Source organism: Elaeis guineensis, chromosome 1, assembly GCF_000442705.2.
Source record: "Elaeis guineensis isolate ETL-2024a chromosome 1, EG11, whole genome shotgun sequence".
NCBI classification, from domain to species: Eukaryota; Viridiplantae; Streptophyta; class Magnoliopsida; order Arecales; family Arecaceae; genus Elaeis; species Elaeis guineensis.
In genome coordinates, this window is record NC_025993.2 from 129,643,170 (window position 1) to 129,662,698 (window position 19,529).

Below are 19,529 nucleotides of genomic sequence, written 5' to 3' on the forward strand. Positions count from 1 at the left end.
GTAGAGAAAATCGGCCAAGGGCCCTGTCGTAGCCTGAGCCGCCAAGGAAGGAAGAGCAGCTCGAAGATCGGCCTCCAATCGGGATCATCAACTCCATCTCTGGAGGACCTTGGCAGGAAGCAGACCTTCCACAGCACTAGGATTTGAAAACTTGTAAATATACAACGAATGACTCTATTTCAAATCAAAATTCCTTTCAGATCTGCACATCTTTTCCTTTTGGTACAGACTTGTAACAACAGGGGACGACCCCTTCGGACAACAAAAATAAACCCTAATGTGGGCAAAGTCGAAGGTCCAGTTCCCCTTAGACCGGATGGGGGGAGAGGCCAAACAGCGCCCATATGCTCCCCCACAGCCATGTTAGGGACAGGAGGAGAACCTCGCCCTAACATGAGCAAAGTCGAAGGCCCGGTTCCCCTTAGACCGGATGGGGGGAGAGGCCAAACAACGCCCATATGCGCCCCCACAGTCATGTTAGGGACAGGAGGAAAATCTCGCCCTAACATGAGCAAAGTCGAAGGTCCAGTTCCCCTTAGACCAGATGGGGGGAGAGGCCAAACAGCGCCCATGTGCGCCCCCACAGCCATGATAGGGACAGGAGGAGAACCTCGCCCTAACATGAGCAAAGTCGAAGGCCCGGTTCTCCTTAGACCGGATGGGGAGAGAGGCCAAACAGCGCCCATATGCGCCCCCACAGTCATGTTAGGGACAGGAGGAGAACCTCACCCTAACATGAGCAAAGTCGAAGGCCCGGTTACACTCAGACCGGGTGGGAGGAGAGGCCGTACAGCACCCATATGTGCCCCCACAGCCCCATTAGGAGCAGAAGGAGAACCTCATCCTAACCTGGGCTGAAACCGACCACATCGGAAATAGAGGAAGAACCTCGTCGCGATGTCGACTAAGATCCGACCGTTCGAGACCCGAAAAAAAAAAAAAAACTTTCGCGATGACCCCTCTACGCCGCCGCGACCCCCTACCTCAACGAAAAATAGAGGCCGAACTACATTAAAAGCACAAAGAACCTCATCTCTATGAAGAGGAAGGAAGAGAAAGTAAGATCTACGGTCGCAAACGAAAGGCAAACCGACACGGCGATAATCAGGAACCTCCAAGTGACGTCGACGCCGAACCAGAAACTCGACAATGATGACCTAATACACAGATGAACAAGGAATCCTCGAACAACATTGACGTCACGCGGGACAAAAATGAAAGAAGTCCGGCACGCGATAGTTCTACATGACATACGGGTAAGATAGCAAAGACCTTTTCATTTCATTAGCAAAACATGCGTTACAGAGCCTGAAAGCCCGAAGAAGAAAAAATAATAAAAACAACAACGACAGCGACAACGGCGACAACAAACAGACAAGCGATCAAAGAAGACACTTAGAGGAACAAAGGACAAAAGAGCCCTAAGGGGGCCCGACTTCTTCTGACCTCGAACTTTCGGCTTCGACCCTCGCCAGGGAGCACCTTAAACTTTCGACTTCTGCTTCCAATTTTCTCTCTCTCATTAATATCTCCATGTATCTTCGGTGAAATTGCTAGCTTTCGTTCTCCACCTCTCGATGCCTTTTTCTCAGGACCTCAGATTCTGCCTCCGCATCCTTGTCGGCCTGCTGCTCGCATACCAGCTGGATCTTCAATTGCTACAGGTCGGCCTTCCCCTCTCCGAGGGTGACAGATAGCTCTTCTGTGGTTCTTCTCAGAGATTGGAGTTCGCTGGAATCCAGAGCGGGAGCAGGCTGAACCCCTCCAGCTAGCTGCCTCTGAAGGCGGGCAACCTCATCGGTCGCCATCCTGAGCTTCCCCCTGTATTCGTCCACCTGCCTGCACCAGCCGGTCCGGTACGCGTCGTAGCTCGCCTCGGCATCCTGGAGCTGCTGCTGAAGGTTGGAGACCTTCTTCGACCATTCCCGGTCGCTGTCGGCCTGAGTCGGAAGCTGGAACGAGCTTCCTTCCAACTGGCTAATCCTCTCCTGTGCAGCCGACAGCTCCACTCTGAGGGAACTAATCTTGGCAGCTTGAGTCTAAGTTCGATCGCTGGCGCACTTCTTGTGTTCCTCAAGCTCCTTCTCGAAGTTCATTTTCCTCCGGCTGTACTCCATGATCCCCTTCACGTGGAGGTTCCGAAAGTGGGTGGCTTCTGCGGTGGCTTCAGAGTGGCTCTCCCTCAACCTGCGAAGCTCGCCCTCCATCTTCTTCGACCTCTTTGTCAAATGATGAACTTCCTTCTTCAGACGTTAGATAATGGACTTCAGCGGAATTCTCTGTGGCAGGGGAAGCACTTCGGCAGGACACTGCCATTGGGAGGCAAAAGCGTCAAGGTGCATCTCATTGCAAGAAAAAAAAGAGAGGGGGAGCAGAGTGGAGAAGCCCTCTAAAAGGAGAAACCCGATTTTATTGAATGAATATTTCTTAAGGATAAGAGGGAAAAGAAAAAAAATTATAATAAAAGAAAAATACAAGGTCAGAGGTCTCAGACCTCTGAAGTAGGGGCTGGGGAGCTCGGTGTCCCCGGAAGAGGGGCTGCGGTGGCAGTAGCAGTGGGAGAGGGACCGGCTTCATCTTCAGACGCCTCGTCCAAGAAGCTGAGGTCGAGCTCAGAAAATCTCTGGACCACCTTCTCTTGGCAGAGCTCGAATCTTTTAATGAAGGCCTTTTGGCCGAACTTGACGTTCAGGTCCCTCATCTCCGCAGAGGCCTTGAACTCCTCCACCGCCAAAACCCTGGCCTCCGAGACCAGGATCGGGATCTGCTCCGTCAAATTGGTGACCTCGGCCTCCGCCTTCCTCGCCGTCTCCTCCGAGGTCTGCTTCTTTGCTCCAGGACCTGCTTTTCTTTCTCCAGTGCCTCTTGGAGGTTGGCTACCTCAGCAACCTTTTCTTGGAGGCGGGCGACTTCGGTCCGACGATGCTCCTCCACCTGGATGGCATCCCTTCTCGCCCGGTTCATCGCCTCGATGTTGGCGAGGAGCTGGTGCCCAATCTGCAAGGATGGCCAGGAGGTCAGAATAAGAGTTGGGAAATTAATTAAACAAAGACACGAAAGGAAGGAGGGAGGTGAATCTGTTTACCTCGAGAAAGGACCCAAGAGAGTCCCAAACCCGCTGTTTGGGATCGACGCGATCAATCCTCTGGACGACCTCGGACAGGATGCAGCTGTCAATCAGCCACTTTATTAAGTCCCTGTCATTGAAGGGATTCTCCCCCGGCTCTTCTTCGAAACCGTGGGACTCTTTGATGGCGGCCCGACGGCCACTCGCCCTACAGGCCACCGACTTTCTTCTCCTCTCCCTCTCGACCCCGGGCACCTCCACGGAATGGACCCCCAGAACGGGAACCTCAGTGGGGGGACTTCTGGAAGAAGCCCGAGGAGCCGGAGGTTCGGTGTTCGAAGGAACTTCGACTGGGAAGGCCACCTGGGCAGGCACGGCCGAGATCGTTCCTCCGCTCTGGCCCTCTTCGTCGATCTGGAGGCCGCGACGCCTTTTCTTTTATGGGCCTTGAGACCCCTGACGAGCATCCGTGCTGCCTCAGCATCCATCCCTAAAAAAAAAAAGGAGGAAGAAGAGAGAAAAAGAAGAAAAATTAGTGACGGGGTAAAAAAGGAAGAAGTGGCGCCTAAAAAAAAAAAGAAAAAAAAAAGAAGAAAGGAAAGATGGGATACTCGCAGGATCCAGGGGGCTCAGGTCGATGTTGAACAAAAACTGCTCCTTCAAAAGGTTGGGAAGGGAAGGAGCCGAATAACCAAGAAGCCTCCGGGCGGCCTGAAGGTCATCCTCCCCCAGGCTAGGAGTCCGACGGACAGAGTCCTTAGGGAGCCCCAAGGGGGCAATCCCAGCATTAAGGTCGGGTAATGGACGAAGAGGTACTTCCCCTTCCACTTATGGATTGAAGAGGGAGCACCTTTCAGCAACCCCTTCTTGTCAAACTGGGAGAAGAAATACCACCAGTCCTTTGTCGAGGGGTGACGCTTGAAGGTATAAAAGTGCCTAAACAAAGAAAGAGATGGCTGAACTTCGACTACATGGCAAAGGAAGAGGAACCCTATCAAAAACCTAAAGGAATTCGGTGCTACTGAAGCTAAAGAAATATCTAAGAAGCGGAAGAGGGCGACAACAAAGGCGAAAGTGGAAGCCGAAGTCTGGCACGGAAGGCCTCCTGATACAGGCAGAAGCGGCCAGGCAGGGGGGTGCTAGCCCGGTCGGCGGGATCGGGGAGCTCTAGATCGTACTTCGAAGGAACTCCATACTGAACCTTTATCAGTAGGAGTTCATCCGGAGTCAGAGAGCAGGGAATGGCACCCGACGCAAAAATCGGACGAGGCCCAGCCCCAGATGTGGGTTCGTCTACAGTGTGGAGGTCTTGGGGGGCTGACGCAGACGAACTCCTAGAACCACTAGAGGTGGAGGTGCTGGAAGATATTTCGAACGAAGACCCTAAAGATCCCGGAGAAATCAGGCGGGACAAGGGGTGAAGGGTTGCGGGAGACCAAACCAAAGGAATGCGGCAGAAGAAAAATGGAGGAGAAAAGGCCCCTAAATGGCAAGAAGAAAAACAAAGGTTCCGGGATTAACCTAGATCACTCTGAAGGATGCAGAGGGGCAAGGATAGGGACGACTCGAAGAACGCTTGGGGTCAAGGCAGACACCAACAGAACTTTCAGGCTTAATGAGACCTCTAAAGGTGAAAAGGTGGGTTTAAATGGACCCTGAGATCCGGCGCTATAATGATCGCGGATCTCCTCAGGCCGACCCACGCTCGCCACGTGTCCCACTCGCCATGACAGGCGGCTAAAAGTGACTGACAGCTGACAGAGTCATTACTGCACCGTACCTGGGCCAACGTTCCAGCGACAATTCTGAAAGGTCCCTTCGAATCGCTCCGATTTGAAAAGACTCCAGCACGCACGCATTTAATGCCAAAATATCTAGGGGCGATCGTGCACAAGATTCAAGGGGACAACTTCGGCTGCGAAAGTTTCTTTGTACTTTCTTCATTCGAAATTCGAACTCGAAAGTAGGGGGACTGGTGTTGGGTATAAAATAACCCCCGGCCGAAGTTCATGACAGGAGTGACCCTCCGGAGATCCAACCGACTTCCAACCTCCGACGACGTCTCTTCAAACCTCCCAGGCGGCCGAGCCTCCGCAACACTCCCAGGTTTTGCTGACGGATAAGCCCCCACCAGTGTCGATCGGATTCTTCACGACGGACGGACTCCACCCGAATTTTCACAATGATCGACCATCTTCTGGACCTCGCCCGGACTCCTACGGGAGCCGGACTCCGTCCATGACTCCAGCTGCAGGCAGACTTCGTCCGGACTCCTACGGGAGCCGGACTCCGCCCACGACTCCGGCTGCAGGCAGACTTCATCCGGACTCCTACGGGAGCCAGACTCCGCCCACGACTCCGGCTGCAGGCAGACCTCATCCGGATTCTTACGGGAGCCGGACTCCGCCCGCGACTTCAATTACAGGTAGACTCCGTCCGGACTCCTACGAGAGCCGGACTTCGCCCCCAACTTCAATTGCAGGTAGACTTCACCCAGACTCCTACGGGAGCCGGACCTCGTTCCCGACTTCGGCTGTAGGTAGACTTCACCCGGACTCCTACGGGAGCCGGACCTCATCCCCGACTTCGGCTGCAGGTAGACTTCGTCCGGACTCCTGCGGGAGCTGGACCTCATCCCCGACTCCGGTTGCAGGCAGACTTCGTCCGGACTCCTATGGGAGCCGGACTCCACCCACGACTCCGGTTGCAGGCAGACTTCGTTCGGACTCCTACGGGAGCCGGACTCCGCCCGCGACTTCAATTACAGGTAGACTCCATCCGGACTCCTACGGGAGCCAGACTTCGTCTCCAACTCCAATTGCAGGTAGACTTCGCCCGGACTCCTACGGGAGCCGGACCTCGTCCCCGACTCTGGCTGCAGGTAGACTTCGCCCGGACTCCTACTGGAGTCGGACCTCGTCCCCGACTCCGGCTGCAGGTAGACTTCGCCCGAACTCCTACGGGAGCCGAACCTCGTCCCCGACTCCGGCTGCAGGCAGACTTCATCCGGACTCCTACGGGAGTCGGACTCCGTCTACGACTCCGACTGCAGGCAGACTTCGTTCGGACTCCTATGGGAGCCGGACTCCGCACATGACTCCGGCTGCAGGTAGACTTCGTCCGGACTCCTACGGGAGCCGGACTCCGCCCACGACTTCAATTACAGGTAGACTCCATCCGGACTCCTACGAGAGCCGGACTTCGCCCCCAACTTCAATTACAGGTAGACTTCGTCCGGACTTCTACGGGAGCCGGACTTTGCCCCCAACTTCAATTGTAGGTAGACTTCGCCCAAACTCCTACGGGAGTCGGACCTCATCCCCGACTCCAGCTGCAGGAAGGTCTCGTTCGGACTCCTACGGGAGCCGGACCTCATCCCCGGCTCCGACTGCAGGCAGACTTCGTCCGGACTCCTACGGGAGCTAGACTTCGCCCCCAACTTCAATTGCAGGTAGGTCTCGTCCGGACTCCTACGGGAGCCGGACCTCGTCTCCGACTCTGGCTGCAGGCAGACTTCGTCCAGACTCCTACGGGAGTCGGGCTTCGAGCTCCTGTTGCAAGCGACCCACTACAAGTTACCGCTGCAAACAAACTACTTCAAGTTCCTACCACGAGCGGCCTTGGCCGAGACTCCTCGACAAATGATCTCCGTCCGGGCTTCTGCGGAGATCGGACCCCAACCGAACTTCGGCCGACAGGCCTGGACCCCCTGGCAGGCCGCAGCAATGGCCACAACTCTGCTCCACTTCTTGCGACGGATTCTGCGAGGCTCCATCACTCCCTGATGGGCCACAGTAACGGCCATGACTCTGCTCCACTCTCTGCGACAGATTCCGCACGGCTCCATCACTCCTTGGCAGACCACAATAATGACCATGATCCTGCTCCACTTCCTGCGACGGATACCGCACGATTCCCCCATCCTTTGGCAAGTCACGATAATGGACACCGCTTCACTCCCCGCAATAGACTCCACGTGGCATGTCCCGGTGATAGCCACGATTCCACTCCACTACTCTTCGCAACAAACTCCTCCTGACCCTGGGCAGCCCACTGCCAGACGGTTGCAAACATCGCTATCAGTCTGTTGCCCCCTCCATCTATAAAAGGAGGATCCCAGATACGTTATTCTCTAAGCTCTCATTTCTTACCTAAAAACTCTGCTAAAATTTTCGTTCGAGCACTCCATTCTTGTTGAGGCAGAGAACTGACTTGAGCGTCGGAGGGTCTTGCCGGAGCAACCCCACCTCTGGTTTAGACTTCTTTTGCAGGTCCCGACAGCGACCGCGGCTCTCTCGACTCCAGCTTCTCCGACGCAGGTGGATTTCTACACCAACAGGATATAAAGGACAATATGATTATAGTCATTATATAAAAACTAATTGGAGGTGACAATGCTATTCTAATATTAAAAAATTATTTTATCTTAAAAGATATTCATATATGTTATCCGACCTCATCATCTGAACACGTGGCAACAACGATCTAAATCCAATGTTCTTTCAGATCACGTCGGCAATTTATTCATCTTTTTTTTTGGTATAACATCCGAATTAGTCTAACCCAAAACTGCTCTTAAAAAGTATAATGCTCATCTCAACTTATGGCTGATCTCTGATAACTTACTTCTGTATTCAATTGACATAGTTATTAATACTAAAGAAGATGTGATACTCAGTTCAGTCATTCACCAATCTCAGCTGTGTCACGTTGGCTTATTACCGATGTGCCACAAAAGTTCAGACGATTATTTTACAGCTATTATCCAGTTTGACATTAGCTGTCTTTCAGCTATACTATAGTTTATCACCGCATGGGCAACCGTCCCATAATTTTTATATAGCTGATCATTCTGTGATAACAAACTAACGGCTTAACAAACTCATAATAGCCTAACAAACTTTTTTTAAGGCCTAAACAAACTTTTTCTGTATAAAGGGCGACAAGATACTCTTCGGGAGGGAGGCAGTAAAAACTCACATAGCCCAGACTCTGATAAAAACTTCTCCCACTGAAGGGAATTCGAGTTCTCTTCACCTCAAACTTCTACTTCTTGCTTTCTACTTTTTCATTTTTTATTACCTATTCTCAAAGTCTCGACTAATTTAAGCATCGAAGGATCTTAAATCGTAAGATACCTTATCGGTTTTAGGACTTCTTTTGTAGGTTCACTCATGGTCTGCATCGACTTGACCCTTAATAGTTCTTCAGCTTGATTCAAGACTGACCTCGTTATCAATTCTCCGAAGCCTTGCAGCAATAAATTGGCATTAGAGGAAGGATTCTTTTTGAAAAATTTTAATGGAAATGGTGAACAAGAAAGCATCGAATCATCCTTTACCTGCTCCATCTTCTCCTGAACATGTATCAAAAAATAATCAACCATCAATTACTGTTGATCCACAATAATTTAGTTTTCTGATCCAGTAGATCCAAGCTCTTACTACTGCGGTACAGCAACTTCAATGTACTATTAAGCGGCAGCAAGAAGCAACCCCCCAAGTAGTTCAATCGTACCATTCTCAACAACTGACTTCTCAAGATCCTTGCCATGATCATGCTGTTGATCTCACTGATCAGTCCTGAGAGGCAGAATCATCCACTTCAAATAAGAAGCTGCATGTGGAAGTAGGTCTTGGATAAAAGATCCAAGATCTTGAAAAAAAGTTAATAGAGATATAGATTGGAAACCATTCTCAAGGTGGAAAGAATTTCAACCTACGATCCTCTTTTTCTCAACAAATTCTTAATGAACCAGTTTCTCTCTGGTTCAAGATGCCTATCATGGAATCATTCGATGGCTCTGCTGATCCTTTAGACCATCTTGAAGGTTTTAAGGCCATTATGAGACTGCAAGGAGTGTCTGATGTCCTGCTCTACATTACTTTCCCAATTATCCTTGAAACATATGTAAGAATCTAATTTTTTGACCTCCAACCAGGATCTATATCCTTCGAATAGTTGGCCAAACTGTTCGTCACCTATTTTGGTAATAATCAGATTCACCTAAAGAATATTAACAGTCTCTTCACTGTCAAGCAGTAGGAAGGTGAATTTCTTCAAGAATATGTGGTGTACTTCAATGCCGCCACATTGAAAGTTAAAAATTTTAACAAGTTCGTTGTAATGGCAACCTTGAAGCAAGGACTCAGAAGTAACTGCTTGATTTTTTTCTCTCAATAAAAACTATCCAAAAAATTACGAGCAAATACTGATCTGAATTCGAAAGTACGCTCAAGCTGAAGAAGAAGAAAATATAGTTCATCAAGCGAAGAAAGCAGGGAACGAAAAAAAGCAATCTTGAGAAGAAGATTGTAGAATCAGTAGAACAACTCTGATCAATTTTGAAAAAATACGAGGTCCAGAAGCCCACCTCGGTGATTTGATTCCTACACTTCATTATTTGCTCTTTGAGCTTAGATATTGATAGAGATCAAAGATTAGAGATATCTTCGCCGACCTAATCCTATGAAGGCTCCACCAACTAAGAGAGATAAAAGAAAATACTGTCGTTATCATTGGAATCATGACCATGTAACTGAAGAATATCGATAGTTAGAAGATGAAATTGAGGCACTAATCCGTTAAGATCACGTCAGCAAATATGTCCGAGATTGGGCAAATCAAACTACTGATCAATGACAAAAGCTCGATAATGAGAATGATCTTAATAAACCCACTGCTGGAGTTATCATCATGATCTCGGCCTTTATGAAACTGAGAAGGCAGTTGAAATGACTGAGAGCCTTCCAAAGTGGTAGCGCACAGATAATATAATTTTATTTTCTAGTGATGATGTCGAAGGAGTTCAAACTCCTCATAATGATGTTGTTGTCGTCTCTATGACAATAGCAAAATATGATGTAAAAAGAATATTGATTGATAATGAAAGCTCCGTTGAGTATTGTTCTATGATGTATTTAAAAAAATGGATGTGACAGATTAGCTAAAATAGGTTAGCATCCCTCTAATCGGCTTCTTTAAAAATTTTGTAGCTGTGGAAAGAGAGGTCACTTTGCCTGTCACTGCAGGAGTAGAACTTCATCAGTCAACTGTTAGACTCACTTTCCTAATTGTTAAAGTACCATCAGCTTACAATACTATTCTCGATCGATCTGAGCTCAACGCCCTTAAAGCTATAGTTTTCACTTATCACTTGTTAGTCTGATTTCTAATCAAATATGGAGTTGGAGAAATACAGAGAGATTAGATGCTTGCTAAATAGTGCTTTTTGATAGCTACAAAAATGAAGAGACCTATGGAAGCTCTGCCAGTTGAAATACCTAATCAAGAAAGTAAATTTGATGTTGGTAAAAATCAAGGAGAATCGATCGAGAAAATTATTACTGTTCCTTTAGGTGATGTCCAAAAAAAATAGTTCAGATTGGATCTTTATTGGAGCGAATCTGAAGAAGAAATTGATATCTTTTCTTTGAACAAATGTCGATGTCTTTGCTTAGTCGATCTATAACATGTCTGAAATTTCAGCAGATGTTATTGTACACAAGCTTAATGTTTATCCAAAGCATAAGCCAATGCAGTAAAAGAAAAAAAAGCTTTGCTTCAGAAAGACAAAAAGCAATAGATGAGGAGGTTGACAAACTCCTAAAAGCTAAATTTATCAGAAAAGTACAATATCTGAAGTGGATTGTAAAATATTATCATGGTTAAAAAAGTCAATGAAAAATGAAGGATCTATATTGATTATATCGATCTCAACAAAACTAATCCGAAGGATAGCTTTTCTTTCTCAAGGATTGACCAGCTTGTTGATGTTACTTCAAAATACAAATTATTAAGCTTCATGGATGCTTTTTTCGACTATAATCAAATTAGAATGATACTTAAGATGCCTTTTGGTCTTAAAAATGTAGGTGCCACATACCAACAATTGGTAAATAAGATCTTCAAGCAACAAATTGATCATAGTATAGAAATCTATATGGATGATATGTTGGTGAAAAGTACTGAGTCAGATCAGCATATTATCGATCTGAGTGAAGCCTTCGGTGAACTCTGAAAATATCAGATAAAGCTTAACCCCAACAAGTATGCTTTCGGAGTAACTTTGAAAAGAATTTTGGATTTTCTTGTAACTCAAAGAGAAATTGAAGCCAATCTCGAAAAAATTTGAGCTCTACTCAATATGAAACATCTGAGCTCCATTAAAGAAGTTCAGTAGCTCATTGGACAAGTAGCATCACTCAGCAGATTTATTTCCAGATCACCTAAAAAATACCTTCCTTTCTTTAAAATTCTAAAATAGATCAAAGACTTTAATTGGTTAGATGAATATCAAGTTACCTTCGACAATCTTAAAAAATATCTTGGAACAGCTCCATTGCTATCAAAGTTGGTGGAAGGTGAGACTGAAATGATACAGGAATACAAAAATTGATTTATCATACAAAAAAATTACTTAGAGATGCTAAAACTCAGTATTCTAAAATTGAGAAGATGATTTATACTCTCATTATATTGGCAAGATGACTTCGACCTTATTTTGAAGCTCATTTTGTGGTAATCTTTATTGACCAACTTTTAAAATCGATTTTGCAATGACTTGATACTTCCAATTGGATACCCAAGGGAGCCATTGATTTGGATGAACTTGATATTCATTATTGATCTCGATTTTCATTGAAAGCTCAATGCTAACTGATTTTATTGTTGAATGCTCTATTTCTAATGAAGAACCAATCTTGAAAGGCTTAAAAAATATCAACACAGACTCTTATTCGATACTGCATGTTAATAGAGCCTCAAATTCGAAAGAAAGCGGAGCTGGTTTAATTCTGACGAGCCCAAAAGGCGTTGTCATTGAATGCACCTTGAGATTCAATTTTGATACATCAAACAATGGCACAGAATATGAGGTACTAATTGTAGAACTTGAGATAGCTAAAGAGTGTTAAAAGACTCAAAAGTTTTCATAAATTCTCAACTTATCGTCGGTCAGGTACGAGGTCAATTTGAAGCTAAAAATTTCGTAATGTCTCATTATTTGCGTAATGTGAGAGAATTATCAAAAGGCTTCGAGAATTTGAAAATCATACAAATCTCAAGGTCAAAAAATACCTGAGCTGACATCCTATCTCATTTAGCCATGTCAGGTTTCTTCGAGCTTAATCAAGGTATTCTTATTGATATTCTTGAAAAGTTCAGTATTGAGGCCTTGCCAATTGCTCAAATTGAATATGAGCCAATTTGGATTGATCCATTAATGGAATATCTTACTAAAAAAATTTTGCCGACTGATATAGTTAAAACATGAAAAATTAAAAGACAGGCCTCATAGTTTATCATTCTAGATAATCAATTATATAAGAGGTCGTATTCATTTTTCCTACTTCGATGTCTGAGACCATCGGAAGCTGATTATGCCCTTCGAAAAGTTTATAAAGAAATTTGTGGTAATCACTTAGGGGGCAAATCTTTAATTAGCTTATAAAATAATCCAATAAGATTATTATTGGCCTACTATTCAAAAAGATTCAGTCAATCTTGTTAATAAGTATTATCAATATCAAAGATATGCCAAAATTCAATATCAGCCTGCCGCTGAGCTCATCTCTATTATAGTGCCATGACCTTTTACTATGTGGGAAATGAATATTTTGGGATCTTTTCCATTGGCCACAGGATAAAAAAAAATTTTGGTTGTAGCTATTAATTATCTCACTAAATGGATGAAAGCTAAACCTCTGGCATAAATCACCAAAAAAAAAGATATAGAATTTTGTGTGAAAATCAATTATCTACCATTTCAGTTTGCTTCGAGTCATAATCACTCATAATGGATGACAATTTGATAATCAAAAATTTAAAAAATTCTATTTTAAGCTCTATATTGATCATAGATATATCTCGATTGATTATTCATAATCAAATAGAGAAGCCAAAGTCACTAACTGAACTATATCCTTCAAGATCTGAAGATAAAGCTCGCTGAAGCTAAAGGACTTTGAGCGGAAGAGTTTTATAATATTCTTTAGGCATACAAAACTACACTTCGGAGACCAACTAGAGAAATATATTTTAAGCTCACTTTTGGATCACAAGCTGTAATACCAGTTGAGATCGGTCTATCTATGATCAGAATAAAAAATTTTCATGAAGAAAGTAACTCAGATCAATTGAGGAATGATCTCGATCTACTTGGTAAAACTCAAAAAAGAGCCCAGATCTGTATGACGGCTTATAAACAGAAGATGGCCAAATATTATAATTTTCGGATAAAGATCAAAATTTTTCATAAAGATGATTTAATTCTCTGACGAGCTGAAGTCTCGAAACCAATAGAATAAGAAAAACTCACTCTAAATTATGAAGAACCTTATCGGATTATTGAAGTAATCCATCCAGGAGCATATCGAATTGAAAATCTGGATGGTATAATCATCCTCAGAATATTAAATGTTAAAAGTCTTAGAATGTACTATCAATAAAATTTTTTCAATAAAGCATTCAATTTCTGTCTCAATGAAGATAAAGTTCTGATCACAAGTTTCATTGAAGAATTCTTCTTCATCCAAACCAGATTGGTGAAAATCGATCAAATGAGGATGATGATAAAAAAAAAATTCAGATGTCCAAATGAGGTCGAAAAAAGTCGAACTAAGGCTATAAAAATTTCAACCAAATCAGGATAACCTGACGTGAGGTATCCGATCTCTGGATTGGACCTCACCAAATGATGTGAGACCCTCAATCTTTGGTTTGGACCTCATTAAATGATGTGAGACACTCAATCTTCAGATTGGATCTCACTAAATGATGTGAAATATTTGATTTTCGGATTGGACCTTACCAAACGATGTGAAACATCCGATCTCTGGATTGAATCTCATAATACGATGTGAAGCATTTGATTTTAGATCGAATGAACTTGATCCGATGGAAAAAGCACTCGAATTTATAAGCTAGTTTTTGCTAATAAGGGTTGTGAAAGGGCAGCATGGATCACTAACTTATGAGTGAACAAATTCAACCTGCCACTTCGAACACAGCTAAAGGTACTTTTGAAATCTTTGCATTAAATTATTAGAGATTGATTTGTTTCTAGTTACTTAATCTGATCCAATTTGGTTCGATGACAAGATTACTTATTAAAGTAGTCACATTGATTTCATAATCTGTTTGGCTTGAAAATGGTTAATATTTAGCTACTTTTCTAACTGAGCTTGGATTGCATGAAATCATAGTCATTTGTCCGACGTCAAAAAATTAACTAGTCATGAATGACATTTTGAAATAGTAAAACTTAGATCAGATCATTCAAGATCAAATAAAAAGAAAACTATATGAGCATAGAAAAAAATCATTTCATTAATATAAAAAGAATATTTACAAGTGCCCACATCGGGCTGATACAGAAGTTTGAAAAAGATAATTCAAATCTTAGCCTGAAAATTATTTGCTGGAGAAGCTGAGCCAGAATCTTTATTAACTTCCTCCTTTGGAGTAGCTTCTATAATGGCGACCTCGGCCGAATTGGCTGGGACTTCGGTTGCGTTGGAATTTAAAATTTGGAGCATGCATGTGTATTTGAAAATTTTATTTTCTAAACACCATAGCGAAATACAAGATTAAAATATTTTTAATCTGAATTATACATGCATAAAAATATAAAACTATAAGGATTTAGTTCATGTGCTGAAATTGACATAAATAAAAAATCTGATCTATATTAATTTTTTTCTTTAGTGTCCCCCCATATAATTTTTGTTCAAGTTTTGATCCATGTTTTTGCTTTTTATACAATGCATACCATAATCCGTTTTGCTTGTTAGCAACAACCCACTTTCAAAGCATTTAGATGCCCTTTCAACGTGTTTTTTTTCATTCATTTATGATGTGGCTTGAAATGAATTAGCTGATCAGGAGATGCCATGTGGCATATTAGGGATTCAACTTCATTTCTGCTAAAATTTGTAGTTGATCCAAATAAAGAAAGCTTGGATGGCTTCCCACTTAGTCATGGACTATATATTCTGAATCCAGCAGGACAAAGACTCTTCATCAAGGAAAGCTGGTCCGGTGGAGTTGGAGGAGCATGGCACGATGCTAGAGTGGATTTGCAGCTATAGAAAAATGATCAGAAATTTGTTGGAATATGTCCGATGGGAATCCTTGATGTTTAAATCAAATAGATTTTTAAGACAAAATAGAAGAGATAAAAGAGACAAAAGTCTGATAGTGTTGCGTGGAAGTTTCCATCGTCGTACCTAGGAGTCTCATATGTTTGGTATTTATAGAGGCAAGGTTTGCAGACAAGTTGTCGAGCTCTTTCTTGATTTACTGATCAAGATGGTGAGAATATCCATTTTCAGACGCACACTATGATTTAAACACTTTGTTTATATACTAATTGATTATGATACATCCATTTGGATAAATTGAGAATTTGATAAATTGAGCTATCAAATAAAAATTTTGAGATGGCAAGTTCGAACTATAACCAATGGGACAACTCTTTTCAAGATTACTAAAAAAAAAAAAAAAAAAAATCAACAACAGCAGAAATTTATTTTTATAAATAATTTTAATTTTATGTTGTTCACGGCCACAAACATATTATTATATTTTAGTATAGATGATAAGTCTAAAGTTTTTGATGCCATTCTTCGGATTAATATATAATTTGTTTATTATAAGATGGACATGCGGCTCCGTCCTTTTCCAGGGTCTCGGTGTCTGTGCCCCCTTGCTGTCGTTGATGACGCCGTGCTGCGACTTTGCTTGCCGCTTTGCCTTTCCATCTTTTTGTCCCTGCTTTTCTGATAGGTGGCTGCAAGCTCCTCTCGTTGACACGTCACGACAAGATGTGGATAACAAATCATTGTGTTGCCATTAGCCTTCGTTGTAGGGTCTACATTTTCGACCATTCTAGACCTTCCACGTCAATGGTGACATTACAACTCTCTCAATCGGGACTTCATCTTTTAGAAAAATGAAAACCTGTGATAGTTGGGAGCACCGCCTTCTTGCACTGCGTGGCCCGTTGCGCAACCAAAGTACAAAGAAATGGGGGGAGCTTTTCTAGCTTTAATCTTAGATCCTTATGACATTGATCCATCTTTATAGACATACCTTATATTTTCAATTTAATTTAGTCTATATGATGTCATTTTTATCTCATTTTTTTTATTTTCTATATTATTTTTATATCTATATATTAAAGATAAAATTGGGTACAAATTGACGATAAATCAATATTACAACAAATTACAAAATATACACATCTGATTATAAAAAAATAAATGATATATTAAATTTAAAATGATACTAAATATGACAATGTAGCATATCATAACTTCTACATGTATGTTGCATATAGTGCGCAGCTATAATCTTGTGAAACATTTTAGAGTGAAAATTTATATATTAATTTTTCTATCAAATATAATATGAAATACACTATTATCATTATAATATCAAGTAAATTTTATAATATTATTTATATAGAACTATCATTATAATATTAATAATATGACTATTATTATGATTGTATGTACTTATTTAATATTTAACTACTAATATTTTTCATAGTGATCCTTATTATAAGCCTATATATATAATATCATAATATTATAATTATAGATAATTTTCAGTGTATAATGATCATTAATCAATCTAAGTATATCTATAGTGATATATCTAATTATTATAATATCAAACTTTTTATAGAGATATAATTACTATAGAAATTATTTTTAAAACATGACAAAAAAAATCTTACTTTAGTATTAAAAGTTTAAACATAATATGATAATTAGCACAGAAATAGAAAGCACATTACTATAATATTTTAATGCAATGTAATCATAATAATTAATAATTTACTATTGTTATGATTATGGTTATTTTTGTAGTGATCTAAATTTTATAATAATAATAATAATAATAATTCTCTCTCCATAAAAGTTTGCTCACGAACTTTGTACCCTGCATGAATGTATTTTACACAGAGGCTCTTTTCTTATCTACTAAAACTTGATAATAATGCAGTACATGAACTTTTTGCACAGAAGTTCTTGCCTTGCACAAACTTTGCGTAGGGAGCCTATTATTACAAGGTATGAACTTTGCAAAATTATGTGCTATTACTCTGCATAGGCTTTGTACATAAACTCTACTTTTACTTTGCATGAACTTTTCGTAAGAACTCTATTGGTGCTGTGCATGAACTTCGCACACTGACAGCAAGAAATCTATGCAAGCCCTTTGTTCTTGCCCTTTGTGGATTTATGCATGTCCCTTATTGTGCTCCACGAACTTAGAGCATGACACTATGATTGCCCTATATGAACACCATGGTATGTGTTCTTACCCTCGTATTGTAATATCTAGAACACAATAATGGTTAATTATTATAAGAATATATTATATATATTTGTTTATAATAATATGTGATAACCCTGGGTGGCAACAATATATGTAATTGCTATAGATCAACTTGATTTGCATTGATATAATACTATATATAGTAATTATTATTATAAGAATCCAACAATAGTTTAATAATAATATTGTTGTTTATTTATAATTATAATAGTAATAAGATAATTATTATATTACAATCAACAAATTATATTACTACAATAATTATTGCTATGATGGTATATTATTTTAAAACATAACTATTATTATTATGATCATAATATAGTTATGTAATTAATATTATTAATATGTCATACTAAGTCCTATTCTAATATATGTAATATTATCATAATAACCATAAATACGATACAATAAATATTATAGAATTGTTATTAATCCTAATAAAATAAATTTTATATTTTAGTAACATTAAATTATTAAAATATCAAATAAATTTGTAGTATTGTATATCACTTTAATAATTATTATTATAATGTTATACCATAATAGCAAAAGTATTATAATTTTGATAATAATATAGTTATTTAATTCATAATGATCCTTATTATAATCTATATAATATTATCATAGTACTTGTCACACCTCTGACTTAAGATCGTGGTCTAGGGACTATGGCAACTGCTGCATGCTCATAAATTTTTTTTTTCACAAGCATGTAAGGTATTAATTTCAAAAATAATATCAATACATCACGTAAGATTCATAATAAATTAAGTCTAAAATTTAACTAATTAAAATTAATTTTAATTTTTTATAAAATTTTAATAATATCCAAAAGATCTTATATCAATTAGACCTTGGATAATAATCTTATAAAATATAATAATAAATTTATATCTAAACTCGATTGATATTGTCGACTCTTACTTCTAACTCACTCCCAAAATAGCTATATAGTAATCCATATCCATAATTAAAAATCTGAATCTGAATAGAAAGGAGAAGTAATGAGCACAATAGTCTAGTAAGTAATGAATATTTCAACTAGACATCTCAAATATTATCATAAAATATGATATTCGAAAATAACAGCCATAAATAAACTTAAGAATATATTTCATACTAATTCAATACAAATTAAATTCTTTCAAATATATTTGTGCCGCGCACACACACACACAATCATAAATATGATTCGAAATAAAATACATATAACTCATTAGCCTTAATTACAACTATACTTATCCCTATGACAGAAATATAATAGAAATACTAAGCTCAATTAGACTAATGCATAATCTCTCTTAGTAGGATCAAAAATCAATGCACAACCTTCATTGGCAAGATTAAAAACTAATGCACAATCTCCATTGGTAGGATCAAAAACCAACATATAATCTCCATTGACAGGATCAAAAATCAATATATAACCTCCATTAGCAGGGTCAGAATATAGTTAGATCGAGAGTGCAAAATTTGATATGTATCAAAATACTTTTGCAACATAACATATAAATATTATAATTCCACTAAACATATATATATTCTATAATAAATCAATAAACCATGATATTTCAGGAATCTCAAAGTTGCAAATCATTTTTCATACAAAATATAAGTTTATAAATCATGCATAATTTAAAGACTGATTATTTATTTTTAAAATAAAATATAAAATATCTTAAAAAGAAGGTTCATTACTAACCTCTGTAGAATACTAAACGAACAAATTCAATCAATCATGAAAACATCTTCAGAACTTATTATTTAAAATATATTCTTCTATCAATCTTAAGTCACAACTAATAAAAAAATCTTAAGTTTGGATACCCTTACAAGACTAACAAAAGCAATAGCATCTAATATCCCAATCAGTCCAATCAGGATAGTTCTATCAGATCATGATTGGACTAGGATATAGATGGTCCAATAGAGATCAATGATGATCAAATCTATTAGTATCTGATAAAAGTCAAAGTGAAGGATGGTACATTGATTGGCAGTCAGAAATCAATTTGATCATGTAGCTTCATCTAATTAGAGTCACTTAAAATATAATGATTTAATAGAGATTAATAAGAATCAGATCTTATGATGCTTGATAAAGGCTTGAATGGTA